At 33.6% G+C, this 15,892-nt stretch overlaps 1 pseudogene; it reads right to left on the reverse strand.

Moving 5' to 3' along the window:
• Positions 1-12,867: 12,867 nt before the first annotated feature.
• LOC141516366 (large ribosomal subunit protein eL19-like) lies at positions 12,868-13,459 on the reverse strand (annotated as a pseudogene).
• Between the last annotated feature and the right edge of the window lie 2,433 nt (positions 13,460-15,892).

The following is a 15,892-nucleotide window of genomic DNA, read 5'->3' on the forward strand; positions in this document are numbered from 1 at the left end:
TTTGCCCAATGTAATATTCTTTAAGGCCGCATTTCACCATTTCTATTTAATAAACTTCAGTAATTTCTTATTGATACTAAGATAAAATATAAATTCATCTATTTGGCATTTAAATTCCTTACCAATCTGTTCCTAAGCTACCTTTAAAGGTTTATTTCACATAATCTTTATTTTGTTCCAATAAAGGCCAAATAACTCTGATTTTTTTTAAACTTCCTTCATATAAAACATTTCTTGACTCCATGCCTAATTACTAACTATTCATTCCCTTTCCCTAAAATATCTTTTCTCTCTTTAAAATTCCTAATTTCCTTCAAAAATCTGAAAACCTCCTCCTTTAACTACACCTATTTTTTTTCTCCTGATTTCCCCTAGGCTGCTTGTATGTTGAATGACTCTCTCCCATTATCTTGTATTTATTTTGCATGGATCATTTATGTTCATAATAGTATATATGTATATATATATATATATATATATATATAGATAGATAGATAGATAGATATAGATATATATTTATACAAATATGTATGTGTATGTTGATTTTGTTGTTGTTTTGGGAGACTTCTTTAAGGGCAGAAACTGGTTCATTTCTTTTTTATCATTCTTTTTAGTTAAAATTCTCTCTCTTTTTTCAGTTGCTTCTGCATACAACGAGAAGGCAAGAAATACAATACCCATTATATGTAAGAGTCATGTAAAACAAATACACACATCAGATATTCTGCAGATGAAAAACTAACAAATAGGAAACAAAACATTTGGAATACAAATGTTTCAATATTCCAAAAGAGTTAATCAATTCTTACTCTGAAAGTGGATAGCATTTTTCATGCTGTGTTTTGGAATTTTTGTGGATTATTGCATTCATTAGAGAAGCTAAATCTTTCAGAGAGAATTATTGTTAAAATATTACTGTTACTATGTACAATGTTCTTATAGTCCTACTTAATTCACTTTGCATCAGTTCATATATATTTTCCCAAGAGTGTTTGTCTTTCAAATATTCCCTTCATTATTTCTTACATTATGGATATTCATGGAGAGCTGATTCTCCTGGTGTGAGGAATTGCTGAGACCTTTTCAGAGTTGCTTGTCCATCTTTGGAGTCTACCTATCACCCAACTCCTACCTGTGGACTTCAAGAAGCTGTTGCTTGCACAGAAGCCACTGTGTAGACCATCTTTACAAATTAATTGGGTTGGGTTAACCAACAGGACTTAAACCTATCATTTGAGGAAAGTACCTATGCCAAACTTGGGAAGACTCTGCCCACCACCCACCCTCATTGAATGGGAAGATGAGAACAATTTGCTTTAGTGGCCATGAAGGTAGCTAAAGCAGGTATTGGGTATCACTTTTGGTTTTAATTCATATTTCTGTAATTATTAGTAATTTAGAACATTTTATTTATGGTTCCTTTTTTTCTAAAAACTGTTCATATCCTTTGACCACTTATCATTTGGGGTTATAGCTCCTTTAAAAAAAAGGAATGTGACTCAATTCCCCATATATTTGAAAAAAGAGACCTTTATCAAAGAAACTTGGTGAAAATATCTCCTTTCTATATTGTTTCTAATTTTGCCACATTGATTTTGTTTGTGCAAAATCTTTTTAATTTCATCTGATTAAAATTATCCTTCCTTTGTCTCCTGGAATCCTCTTTATGTCATGTTTGATCATGAACTCTTCCCTTATCCATATATCTTACTGGTCATTTTTCCCATTATCCACTAATTGTCTTAAGATTATTACTCATTATCTCTAAATATATATATATATATATATATATATATATATATATATATGTATATCCATTTTTTCCCTATCTTGGCATAAAAATTAGAGTTTGCTTAACAGGACCTAACAGACTGCTTTGCAGTTAACTGATTTTTGTTGAATAGCTGAGATCTTTGGATTTATCAAACACTGTTTGAGTGTGACTATTTACTTCTTTATATTATATAGCTAATCTGTTAGACTGGATTCCTAGTCAGTACCAGATTGTTTTGATATAACTACTTTGTAGTATAGTTTGATACATGGTACTCTTTTATTTCTTTATAATCTCTAGAGCTAATACAATGCCTATAACTTTTAGGTGCTTGATAAAAGTGGCTGGAATTTACTTTTTTTAAGGTTGGAGTATCTAGACACAGTGCAATCACACAATACCTAAGTTCTTTAAGACATCTGGGAATCAGGCTTTTTGTTTGATAGAGCTAACTTGTACTAATCCATTGTCCAACAGGGAACAAAAGCATTGACCCAGTAGTGGCAATGAATCAGATAAACACAAATATTCCACCCTTCCTGTTGAAATAACTACATACTTTCAATGCCATCCATTGTGCCATTCAATCAGTTACTTGGGTGTGAAACTTTACCACTGTTATAGAAATTTGAAAATAGTCAGAAAGACCAACCTGATGACATGCTTAGTTATATTCCAACTACTCAAATTTTAAGAGGAACACAAAATAATAAATAAATAAATAAATAGATAGATAGATAAATAAATAAAATAATAAACAGGTAATTTTCCAGAGCTTATCTTTCATTCTAGAGTCTTTGAGAGTAAGTTGTCTTTTTAATTTACTATAATACCAGAAAAGATTCATAAATTGATTTCATTATAAATCATTTCTTTTCCCTCTCTAGACACCTAACATGATCAAATCAATGGAATCCAAAGTATTTAGTGGGTTGAATTTGCAAAATTCTGTATTTTTTCCTTCAAAGATTTGAGTAAACCAAACTTAAACTCATTAAGAACCTATAACTGAACCTGAAGCAAAGGCAAATGTTACAAAATTCATAACTGTTTATATTTGTTCATGACTATTCATTGAAATTATGACTTCATAATTCAAATAAATATAGTCATAAAAGTACACTTAGAGACAATGACCAATGGAGCTATTTTTCATTACTTATTCTATAAAGGATCAATTTGTTGTCCTGGAATTAAACAATGCATTCTGTCTCATACTAAATTTCCAAACATATCATACTACTTCCTTAGGAATTTGAAGTCTTTGCATTCCTCCTTTAGTTGAACTCTCTTATATAAACTTCTTCAATTAGAGTACAATCACCTCAAATAGTTTCTTTTTTTAAAAAATAGGATAAAAAGTATATACATTGCTTTTAGTACAGTTTTTTTCAGTTCCCACCAGTTGCACTCCTTTACTACTAAATTCATCATCCCACAATATTTTGCATCAGCTTTGATACTCACAACTCTTTAAAACACTTGATACCCTCTACTCCTGGGTCTGGAGTGTTGCAGGTTGGAGCAAAGTATTTCTCCCTAATTTCCACTTAAAGAAATAGTAGATCAATCAAATCTTCATTTCCTACAAACTATGCTCCTAGAATTTGTACTCTACTCTGTCCTCATAAAGGCAGCAAGATGGCTCAATGGATAGAGTGTTGAAGTCAGGAAGATCTGAGTTCAAATTCAGCTTCAGACTATGTGACTGAGCTAGTCCTTTAAACTCAGTTTTCCTAAATCCACTGGAATTGGAAATAGCAAACCATTCCATTATCTTTGTCAAGAAAATACCATGGATGATATGGTCCACAGAATAAGGTATTGAGTACAATTGAACAATTAATGCCCCTTATCCCCAGTAGTTCTCCCCTACACTTCGTTTTGTATATTGCCATCCTTTATTATTCTCTAAGTTCCTGCAGCCAAGGACTGTCTTTTTTTTTTCTTAATTATGCTTCTTGTATTTAAGTACAGTACTTTGCATGTAGTATACATTTTGCAAATAGCATACATATATTAATAAATGCTTATTGATTAACTGTTAGTCACATATTGTTTAATAATTGTTTTTCTAATCATTCATTCATACTCTCCTTATGTTAAGATTAAAGTACAATTAAGTTAAACTATACCTACTGTCCTCTGTGTTCTTTATTTGGTGGTTTTACCCCCTATCTCCCCACCCACCCACCCCTCAAAATAAACACTGCAGTATTTCAGAGGACCTGGTGATTTGTATGTCTTTATGACATAGGAAGATCTGGAATCATGGGTTTTGCTAGGCCATATTCTGAAATTTTTCTTCCTTGATATGCTTGCAGTTTTTTTTTTCTGACACAAATCAAACTCTGCACATCTCTCTGTCCTGTCCTAATATATACCTATACATACTCACTCTGACTTCAGAAAGATATTCTTTCATTCTGTAACTTGATTGATTGACATAACTTTATACTCTAACTGGCTAGCTTATAACCAAATAGAAAGGGCATGGCATCACTTGAGAAAGTCTTTGAGTTGATCATTGTTAGAACATTTTGTTATACCTTCCTTTGCTTTGGGCTGTTATAAAGATTTACTTTGTAATGCTAAAGACTGGCTATCTCAGGAGTACCATTCTGCTGATTCATATTTCTAACAATTTGATCAAAACCTGTATGGTCAATTAATCCTCTGCAGCATATTTTTGGGTAGGCAGTTCCAATGCTGAGAAGATTCTATGTCAGCCTACCTCAGCTAAAGAACTGAACAGTGCTTCAGTCAGTTGAACAAATGAACATGGCAATGGTTCATGGAAGGTTGTTACCATAGCTTCAGATGCAACTGCCCTGATGTAGCCCAATGTATAGCTAATCTGGTATGTAGAGATGATTGAAGATAGCTCAAATTAACTATTTTTGTCTGCATCCACTGACTGAAGAATAAAGGACTCTCTATACTTGGCTGGAATCAGAACTTTAGAAAAGGTTTACGCTATTAACAATTAAGCTAATTAGAGTCCTGTGCAGTTCAATAAGATTAGAATAATCACACCCGTCTAGTCTTGTTGAAATCTATTCCTTCAAAGCATAATTCAAGTGGTAACTCCAGCTCAGTCTTCACTGCTCCCTTCAGATAAAAATGATATTTTTAACCTTTCATAGAATTTCTGCTGCAGTCTTACCCATTTTGCCATATGTGTTCTAATTTGCCATATATCATTGTTATCTCTGCCATTGCCATAACTTCCCACTCCTACTCTCCACCTGTCCCATAGGTTGCAAACTCCTCAAGGACAAAGACTATGCCATTCACCCCCCCCATATCATTCCATTTTTCAGTTCTGAGTATAGTGTCTTGGATACAGTAGGTGCTTGTAAATGCTCATTCAATTTTTTAATGCTTAGGAATCTGTGAAATCATTATTATTGATAGAACTATCTCTGATAGTGTGTTATCATGATTTAATTTTAAAAAAAGCTTTGTTCCCCCTCTTCTATCATTGTCAAAGACATATCTGCAGCAACTTCTTCAGCCATTCATCTTAATCTGTTTCCTTTCTTCAAACTCCCTAAATTTAATTCACTTCAACAAATGTTAACTAGGTATGATTTATAAAAAAAATTGACTAGCAAATATCCTCCCCAATCTGGTAGATCATTGAAGGTGTTGCTGATAATAATATAGAGAGCAAAAAAAAAGGGCTTAGAGTGGACTTAGATTTCAACTTCTGGTATTTTAATTTGGACAAATTTAATCTCTGTAACCCTCAGTTTTTCCATTGATAAAATGAGGACATTGGACTTAGTGCCAAAGGATTTTTATTGCCAGAAAAATACTTTATCAGAAGCACTAGCTTTGCCCCTTACTATGTGATCTTGGGCAAGTCATTTAATTTCTTATTTTTATATCCCCATTATTCATATAAAGAAACTGAAACACAGAGAGGTTAAATGATCTGCCCAGGGCTGAACTAAGTGAGTTCTGAGATAATTTTCAACTATTAGTCCATGATTGATTCATATAACATTTAGGAATATTTGCATTGTAGTAGAAAATGTTTGAAATCTAAAATGGTAGATTATTAGATTATAAGGGACCTTAGATAAAGAACCCTAGTTTTTTGATAGAGTAATTGAAAATTTTTGAGAACAGAGTATCCTGCCTACAGTCTTTTAAATCATACTAATTAGACAACTTTCAATTTGTAAATCCAGTCCTGAATATTTGAAATAATCGTTTAATTTAAATATATGTATTTATTTAAAACTATATTCTATAAATATTATATCACAGAATCTGTATTACAAATAATTAAAATGCATCTTGCAATCCTATTTGTCCTAATTCCAATTCTATGCACTCTTCCATAGCATTTTCCACATACCATTTGTCACTCAAATGGAGAACAAAGGGATTGAGATCTAGGCCATCTTTTGCGTGCTGTTATCACCATGTTGTGAAAAACAGAAAGAACTTTCCTGAAGGGAAAAGTGAATAGAAAAGAGGATATGGAGTAAGAAGTTTCCATTCTATCCTCAGCTATTTTCCCACTGACTCATTTTGTGACTTTAATGCAAGTCACTCACTAGTAATTTGTATTTACATGCTGCCTTTCTTCTGAGAAGCTCAAAAGGCTTAATTTCTCTGTGCTTCAATTTCTCCATGTATAAAAAGGGAATTATAATACTAACTGTCTCACCATGCTGTTATAAATAAATGCCTTTAAAGGGCTTTGATCTCTTTTGATGAATAATGCTAAGCATGAAGCATTATTACTATTATTAACTGCATATTGATCACTAGTTGTCCATTATTAAGCACAACTCAAAAAAAAATAGAATTCTTCCCTACAGGTTAGAACATTAACAGTATTTGAATAGAAGAAAGGCACATATTTCCACAACTTCAAAACAGAAATGGAGGATTACTATAAGGCAAACTTAAGAAATTCACTTTTACCTAGTAGAGACTTGAAGGCAAAAAGAAGACAATATGCATTTCTGTTTTAATGTATTAGATTCTTTTTCCCTGATGCATACATTTTTAAAAAGTGCATTACGATTATTTTAAAGCAAATGGTACCTTTAAATGATTACTGTTTTTAAAACAATTTGAGCAAAGTGGTGGGAAGGCCATCTTTCATGCCTTCAAGTGTTCTGAATCTAAGGTTGATGACTTAAGTGACCTCCACAGCAGGGAAAGAGGCCAGAGGGAGTAACACTAACTACAGGAGACAGAAAAACCATACTTGCTGTGTCTGTTTTTCTGTTAGTAGAAAATATTCTAAAAGGCATAGTCAGGAGGGCTACTTTTTGGGGCTTTTCTAATATTCTCTATATTTTTCTGTTTAGGGTATCTGTGATAATTGGCAAAAAAGGAAATAAAAACTATTCCACTATAAAATATCAAACTATGAAAAAACTCTCTAGTTACTTAGTCTGTATTTCCTTTATTTAGAGGCAGTATAGCATAATGGATAGAATGCTAAGTTTGGAGTTACAGAGTATAAGTCTCAAATCTGACCCGTAAAATTGGCTTTTTGTGAAATAGAGGTTTGTAAACAAAGAACTTTGCAAGTAAATTCATTAGTTAGAATTGTTTTACTATCATTTGACTTCCACACTCTTATGTACAAAATTCAGGTACTTTCAAATTAGGAAACCCTTCTATAATTTGATTATCCCTTCATCTATGTAAATTTGGAATTTCTAGATAGAAAGCCAAAATTTAATACAATGGTACATTGATACTGATTGTTAATTCATCCCAGAATTCTTTGATGAAACCAAGGAGTATGGAACAATTATTTTTCCCATAAGAAAAAAATTTAATTAGAAATAATTCTTAAAATTTCCCCAGAACTTTTAATTTTCCTGTGTTAATATTAAGTAATGAGGTTGTTTTATAATACAGAATCTTAAAATTGAATAGACATAAATAAAAAGGCAATTAATTAACATAAAAATAAAATAAAATTTATCTTTATTTGTACTGGCCAGAGTCCCCAGTAAAATAGATTGCAGTTTATCTTTTGCTCTTGAACAGGACTGTGACATCAAGGAGGTGATACCAACTCATACAATTGACTTGGATTTAATTGAGGGGCACTGTGCAAAATCATTAGCCTCATTTTCTCCTCCAGAATCAAATGGTTTCAATGACCAGATATGGATCAAGATAACTAGAAATGACCTTGGGAAAAGTTGGTCTGTTAAAGCTAAGGTCTTTCCCAGGTCACAGTTTGACTGAGATAAAATTCATTCAATGATTAAGATTAGATAAGAGAGAAATGAGGCAAAGAGGCCAAGAATGGTCACTTTTGCTTAGCACCCCCCCCCCCCAAAAAAAGCAAAACAAACTAAACTGGGAGGATGAGACCCTCAGGACTTCTCAGTGATTTAGGCAGGTAAGTAGGAAACAAAGCCAAGAACAGCCTCTTTTTCAGTCAAAAAGAAAAATAAAGTAAATCACAGCTCCACCAGCAATGTATTAGTGTTCAAGATTTCTGTTCTAACATTGATCATTGTCCTTTCTGGTCATATTGACTAGGCTGAAAGGTATGAGGTGGTACCTCACAAATACGTTAATTTGCATTTCTCTAATCAGTAAAGATTTAGAGAATTATTTCATATGAATATGGATTGCTTTGATATCCCCATTTGCAAATTACCTCTGCATATCCTTGACAATTTATCAATTGGGGAATGGCTTGGGTTTTTTTTTTTTTATAAATTTGACCTAGTTCTCTATTTTAGAAATGAGTCCTTTGTCAGAAATGCTCCTTGTAAAAATTGTTTCCCTCTTTAAGATATTTCTTTTGATCTTGTTTACAGTGGGTTTTGTCTGCACAAAAGCCTTTTAACTTAATGTAATCAAAATTATCTGTTGTGTGTGTTTTTAATGATGTTCTACATCTCTTTCTTGGTCATAAACTTCTTCCCTTTCCATAGATCTGAGAGGTAAACTATTCTGTTATCTCCTAGTTTGCTTATAATATTGTCTTTTATGTCTAAATGCTGTATCCATTTTGATCTTATCTTGTGATAGGGTGTGAGGTGTTGGTCTAATCCAAGTTTCTGCCATACTAACTTTTGATTTTCCCAAAAGTTTTTATTGAAGAGAGAGTTTTTGTCCCAAAAGCTAGACTCTTTGGATTTATCAAACAGCAGATTATTAAAATCATTTCCTGTTATCTCTTAGCATAGTCTATTCCACTGATTCACCACTCTATTTCTTAGCCAATACCAGACAGTTTTGATTACTGATAGATTATATTATAATTTTAGATCTGGTAGGGCTAAGCCACCTTTTTTGTACTTTTTTTCATTAAATTCCTGGAAATTCTTGTATTTTTATTTCTCCATATGAATTTACTTACAATTTTTCTAACTCATTAAGTATTTTTTTTTTTTTTGGAAATTCAATTGGTAGGACACTAAATAAGTATTTTAATTTAGGCCAAATTGTAATTTTTATTGTATTAACTTGACTTAACCATGAGCAGTTGTTATTTTCCCAGATATTTAAATCTGATTTTCATTTGTGTGAGAAGTGTTTTGTAATTGTTTTCTTGAAGTTTCTGAGTCTGCCTTGGAAGGTAGACTCCCAAGTATTTTATATTGTCTGAAGTTACTTGGAATGGGATTTCTCTTTCTAGCTATTTCTGATATATTTTGCTAGTCATAGACAAAAATGTTGAGGATTTTTGAGGTTTTATGTTATGTCCTGCAACTTTGCTAAAGTTGCTAATTGTTTCTAGTAGTTTTTTAGATGATTTTTTTAGGATTCTCTAGTTTTACTATGTCATCTGCAAAGAGTGCGAGTTTTGTCTCTTCCTTCCTAATTCTAATTCCTGTGATTTCTTTTTATTCCCTTTTTGCTGAAGCTAAAATTTCTAACACAATATTGATTAATAGTGGTGATAATGTGCATCCTTGTTTCACTCCTGATCTTATTGGGAATGCTTCTAGCTTATCTCCATTGCATATAATGCTTGTTGATGGTATCAGATAGATATTTCTTATTATTCTAAAGAACAATCTATTTATTCCTACATTCTCTAGTGTTGTTTTTAGTAGGAATGAATGCTTTATTTTCTCAAAGGCCTTTTTAGCATCTATTGATGTAATCATGTGATTTCTGAGAGGTTTGTTATTGTTATATTTAATTATATTAACAGTTTTCCTAATATAGAACCAACTCTTGCTTGATCATAGTTTATCATCATAGTGCTAAGTTGCTATAATCGTTTTGCTAAGATTTCATTTAAGATTTTTGCATCCTACATTCATCAGGGAGATAGGTCTGTAATTTTCTTTCTCAGTTTTGACTCTTACTGATTTAGGTATAGCACCATATTGGTGTCATAGAGAGTTAAGCAGAGTTCCATCTTCACCTATTATTTCAAAGACTTTATATAGAACTGGTAGCAATTGTTCCTTAAATGTTTAATAGAATTAACTTGTGAATCCATCTGGCCCTGGAGATTTTTTTTTCTAGGGAATTCAATAATGGCTTGTTGAATTTCTTTTTTTTGAGATAGGGTTATTAGATATTTAGTTTCCTCTTCATTTAACCTGAGAAACCTATATTTTTGTACATATTCATCCATTTCACTTAGATTATCAAATTTATTGGCCTAGAATTGGGCAAAATAGTTCTGAATTATTACTTTAATTTCCTCCTCATTGCTGGTGAGTTCACCTTTTTCATTTATGATACCAGCAAATTGTTTCTCTTCTTTACTTTTTTTTTTTTTTTTTTTGCAGGGCAAATGGGGTTAAGTGGGCCAAGGCCACACAGCCGGGTAATTATTAAGTGTCTGCATCTGGATCTGGATGCAGGTACTCCTGACTCCAGGGCCAGTACTCTAGCTACTGCACCACCTAACTGCCCCTTTCTTTCCTTTTATTAATCAGAGGTTTATAAATTTTATTTTTAATTTATTTTTAAATTAAGCAGAGGTTTATCATTTTTATGTCTTTTTTTTATTAAAACCCACTCTTGGTTTTATTTATTAGTGCAATAGCTTTCTTGCTTTTGATTTTATTAAGTTTTTTAATTTGTTTCTTTTCAAAGTTTTTTAGTTGTATATTTAGTTTGCTGATTTCCTCTTGCCCTAATGTATTCATATAAGCATTTAAAGATAATATATCACCTGATAACTGCTTTGACTGTTTTTCAGAAATTTTGTTATATTGTCTCATTATCATCATTATCTAGGATGAAATCATTAATTCTTTCTATAATTTGTTGCTTGATCCACTCATTCTTTAAAATGAGGTTATTTTGTTTCCAATTAATTTTAGTTCTATCGCTCCCTGGACCAATATTGTATGTGATTTTTATTGCATTATGATCTGAGAAGGAATTATTTACTATTTTTACATTTCTACATTTGACTGTAAGGTTTTTATGTCCTAGTACATGGTCAATATTTGTGTAAGTGCCACGTATTGCAGAAAAGGAAGTATATTCCTTTCTATCCCCATTCAATTTTCTCTAAAGGTTTATCATGTCTAGGTTTTCTAATTTATCTATTTAACTTCTTAACTTCCTTCTTCTTTATTTTATGGTTAGATTTATTTAAATATGAGAGTGGGAGGTTGAGGTCTTCCACCAGTAGAGTTTTGCTGTCTATGTCTTCCTGTAACTCATTCAATTTCTCTTATTTGGATGCTATACCTCTTGGTGCAACCATAGTTGGTACTGAAATTTCTTCATTGTCTATGGTGTCTTTTAGGAGGATATAGTTTCCTTCCTTATTTCTTTTAATGAGATCTATTTTTGCAGCTCCTTTCTCTGAGATAAGGATTGCTAGCCCTGCTTTTTTTTTTTTCACTTCAGCTGAAGCAATATATATTTTGATCCAAACAGTATCTCTCTGTTTCAAATGAGTTTCTTGTAAGTAGCATATTGTAGGATTCTGGTTTTTAATCCACTTTGCTATTCATTTACATATTGTGGGAGAGTTCATCCTATTCACATTCAGAGTAATGACTACTAATTTTTTATTCCCCTCCATACTATCTTCCATCTGTTTCTGTTTTCCCCCTTTTTTTCACTTTATCTATATTTCCTAGCATGTTGTTTCTGAATACACCTTCAATGTGTTTACTCCATTATATCCAATGTCCCCTCCCCTTTCTTTCCCTTTTTCCTTTGCCCCTTCTCCTTTCCCTTCATGCTTTTAATTCCTCTTCTCTTCTCCCCTCCCCCTTTTCCCTCTTAATACTTGAAAGGTAAGATTAGTTTTTTAACTTAAGTGAATGTGGGTATGTTAACTTTAAGCTAAATCTGATGAAAGTAAGATTCAGGTGATTCTCACCTACTCCCTTCTTCCCTTCTATTGCAATATGTCCTTTGTACCTATTTATGTAATGTGATTTAACCCTTTCAGCCTCCTTTATCCTCCTGTCTTTTTACTGTCCCCATTTTTAAGGAGGTATTGTTTTGAAATCATTCTATCAGTCATGGATAACTCATAAGTGTACATTTTTTCTGACTAAGTATATTCTCTCAGAATAACTGCAGAGTTACAATTCTGCAGAGTTATGAGAATCTTTCTCCCAGGAGGGGATATGGCCAGTTTCATCTTATTGGATATAAATGTTTTGTCTTTACCCTTTTTTCTTTACCTTTTCATGTGTTTCTTGAATCTCCTCCTGTTTAAATTCCAAATTTTCTATTAAGCTCTGGTCTTTTCATAAGGAAAAGTTGGAAGTCTCTGATTTCATCAAATGTCCATCTTTTCCCTTTGTAGAGAAGTCTCAGTTTTGCTGGATAGTGAATTCTTGACTGCATTCCAAGGTCCCTTGTTCTTCGGAACATCTCACCCCAGGCCCTTCGATCCCTTAATATTGATGCTTCCAAGTCCTATGTAATTCTTTCTGTTTCTCCTTGTTATCTAAATTGTTTTATTCTGGCTGATTGCAGAATTTTCTCTTTTATCTGATAGTTCTAGAATTTGACCACAATATTCCTTGGTGTTTTCATTTTGGGATCCATTTTCAGAGGGGATCAATGTATTTTTTTTCCATGACAGCCTGTCAAGTTTTATTTTATGAGCCAAATAGAAAGGTACTATGTAAAGAGGAGATAGGGGTGAATCATTTCTTATTCTCCTCCTCCTTGGACAAAGTCTTGAAAATATCCTCTTTCTTAGCCTGCAAACGCTCTCCCCGACGCTTTTGTGCTTCTTTGGTCTTGGACCAGTAAGCTTCAGCCTAGTCAGCCAAGAGCTTCTTCTGGGCCTTGTCTGTTTTCAGTTTATGAATGTGCTCTATGAAGATCCACTTATTCTTGAACACATTTCCCTTCAACTTCAAATAAAGGCTGTGGTACATATGGTGGTCAATCTTTTTGGATTCATGGTATCTACGCAGTAGACGGCACAGAATCCTCATTCGCCTCATCCAAGTCACCTTCTCAGGCATATGAGCATTGGCAGTACCCTGTCTCTTACCAATGCCCATGTGCCTACCCTTCCTTAGAGCCAGAGTATTTTTTCGGCATCTGGCTCGAGAATGCACAGTAACAGGCTTACGGATGATCAGCACATCTTTAATCAGCTTACAGGATCTGCTGACAGGAATTGGCTTTGGCAATTTCATTGGTCTCATTGGGGTCAAGCCATACCTTCTTCTTTCCACATGGAAGGACACTAGAGGCAAGCCTCTTCTGAAGCCTGAGCATACTCATGGCTGCAGTTGCAGCATGGAAAAGGAAAGGAGAGAGTGGATCAATGTATTCTTTCAAAAACTTTTTTGTGCTATGGTTCCATGATATCAGGGCAGTTTGCCATCTCTAAATCCTGCAACATGAAATCCAGGCTTTTTTTTTTTTTTTTGTCTTCAATATTTTCAGGAAGCCTAATGATTCTTAGGTTGTCTCTCTTGGTTCTATTCTCAAGGTCATTGGTTTTGCTGATGAGGTATTTTAAATTTTCTTCTAATTTTTTGATTTTTTTGTTTTGTTTAAGAGAGTCTTATTGTCTCACAAAATCATTAGTTTTCCCAGATTCTATTCATTTTTATTTGTTTTGTTTTTGTTTTTGTTTTTAGGTTTTTGCAAGGCAAATTGGGTTAAGTGGCTTGCTCAAGGCCACACAGCTAGGTAATTATTGAGGTCAGATTATTGTCTGAGGCTGGATTCTATTCTTTTTTAGAGAATTTTTTTCATTTATCTTTTGCAACTCCTTTTCCAAATGGTCAATTCTATTTTTGAAGGAGTTTTCCATTTGTCCAATTTAGGATTTGAGACAATTATTTTCTTTTTGCATTTGCCCAATTGAGTTTTTGTGAGAATTAATTCATTTTTGCATTGTATTTTCCAAGGAGTTATTTTCTTCTTGTAAGGTGATAATTTACTCTTGAATTTCTTTACCCAGTTTTTTCAATTGACTTTTAAACTCCTTCATATTTTCTTCAAGGAAGTCTTTCTTGCTTGGAGACCAACTCACATTCTCCTTATGAATTGTAGATCTCTCTCAGTTGGTATCTTTGCTTTCTAGTTGTCTTTCTATGGACCTCCCCCCCCCCCCCCCCACTTTCCACTGGCTTTTTTTAAATTTTCCTAAGATCTTTTGTTTGGGGAAGTACTGGTTCACAGCCCTTGGTTTTGAGGTCCCTAGAGGCTTTGCTCACTATGTTTAGTAACAATATATTCGCTGGCCAGTGAGGAGTGGAGGTTGCTTTCTCTTTGCTAATAAGTGGATTCTATTGCCATCATCAGCCTGAGTCCTCACCTTCAAAATGCCTAGATGACTGATGGCCCTCTACATTCATTCACTTCTTCTTCATCTTTCATGGATGACATTTGGGTTGGCTGAGCCCATCCCTTTCTCTTCTTTTTCACCACCTTATAATTTCTATCTATATCTTCTATCCAAGTTCCTCAGAGCTTTTCCAGGCCTCTCACCAATGACTTCTAATGACACCAGTCTCACATTTTCAGATTAATTCCAGAAAAAATATACCATAATTGAGGGAAGTCCTTTTTTAAAGAAGGCTTCATAATTGTGTTTAGCCTTGAAAAGAGTTGGGAATCTATAGAAGGGTAGACAAGGTGAGCAATCAAGGCAAGTGGATGAGTCTGTGCAAAAGCATCTCATGACTTATAAGTTATAGAACACTCTGTTCTAGAGATAGATGGATTAGGCTGTAGAGAAAGGAGGTTAACAAAATACTCTACCCTGAAAAATAGGCTAAATGCCAAATAAAAGAGTTTAGTTTGTTTTCTGAAAGGTATAGGGAATTATTGAAGCTACTGGACCAGTGCAATCTGTTTTGATTTGTGCTTCAGGAATTTCAAATTGGTGGTGTTGTTGAGGGTATTTGGAGGGTATTGTGATATTCAAGCCAGAGAAGATGTGGAAAGTTGGCTGCATTGAGAGTGGAGAGGGCTCAAAAGGCAATGAGAGTAGAATCAACAAGACTCAGCAACTTATTGGACCTAAGAGAATAGAGAGAGGAAAGATGAATGAAGAGATGAGGATAACTTCAGGATTGTCAACTTGAGGGAATAGAGGAATGTTGAATCATAAGAGCAATGTTATGTATTTGGTGTTGATATCAACTAAAAACAAATATAAATTTTGTCTCTTTTTTTTCCCCTTTCTAATAACAAATAGGAATATCCCCATTGAATCAATGATCATTGGGTGGTGCCAACATTCTGGAGGGGAAAGATTCAAGTGCTTTGGGGAAGTCTTGAGGATAACTGATAAGGCACAAATGTCCTGAATTGAGAGGAGGCATTCTTCCTAACTAAAGAAGAATGTTTGATATCTCCTTCCATCCTAAGTTGAGAGCTAGTCCCTTGATAAAAAAGTCAGAAGCAGCATTTTCAGATTCTGCTTTTTGACAATGAAATTAAATAAGCATCTCTTTTTTTTTTTAGGTTTTTGCAAGGCAATGGGGTTAAGTGGCTTGCCCAAGGCCACATGGCTAGGGAATTATTAAGTGTCTGAGACCAGATTTGAACCCAGGTACTCCTGACTCCAGGGCCAGTGCTTTATCCACTATGCCACCTAGCCGCCCAGCATCTCTTTCCAAACCTCTGTTTTAGCGGTCTGGTTTTCTAGATCGCCCCTGCATATATATAATCATGCTTAGAGAAATTTAATAAATGTAT

This window comes from Macrotis lagotis, chromosome 3 (assembly GCF_037893015.1).
Source record: "Macrotis lagotis isolate mMagLag1 chromosome 3, bilby.v1.9.chrom.fasta, whole genome shotgun sequence".
NCBI classification, from domain to species: Eukaryota; Metazoa; Chordata; class Mammalia; order Peramelemorphia; family Peramelidae; genus Macrotis; species Macrotis lagotis.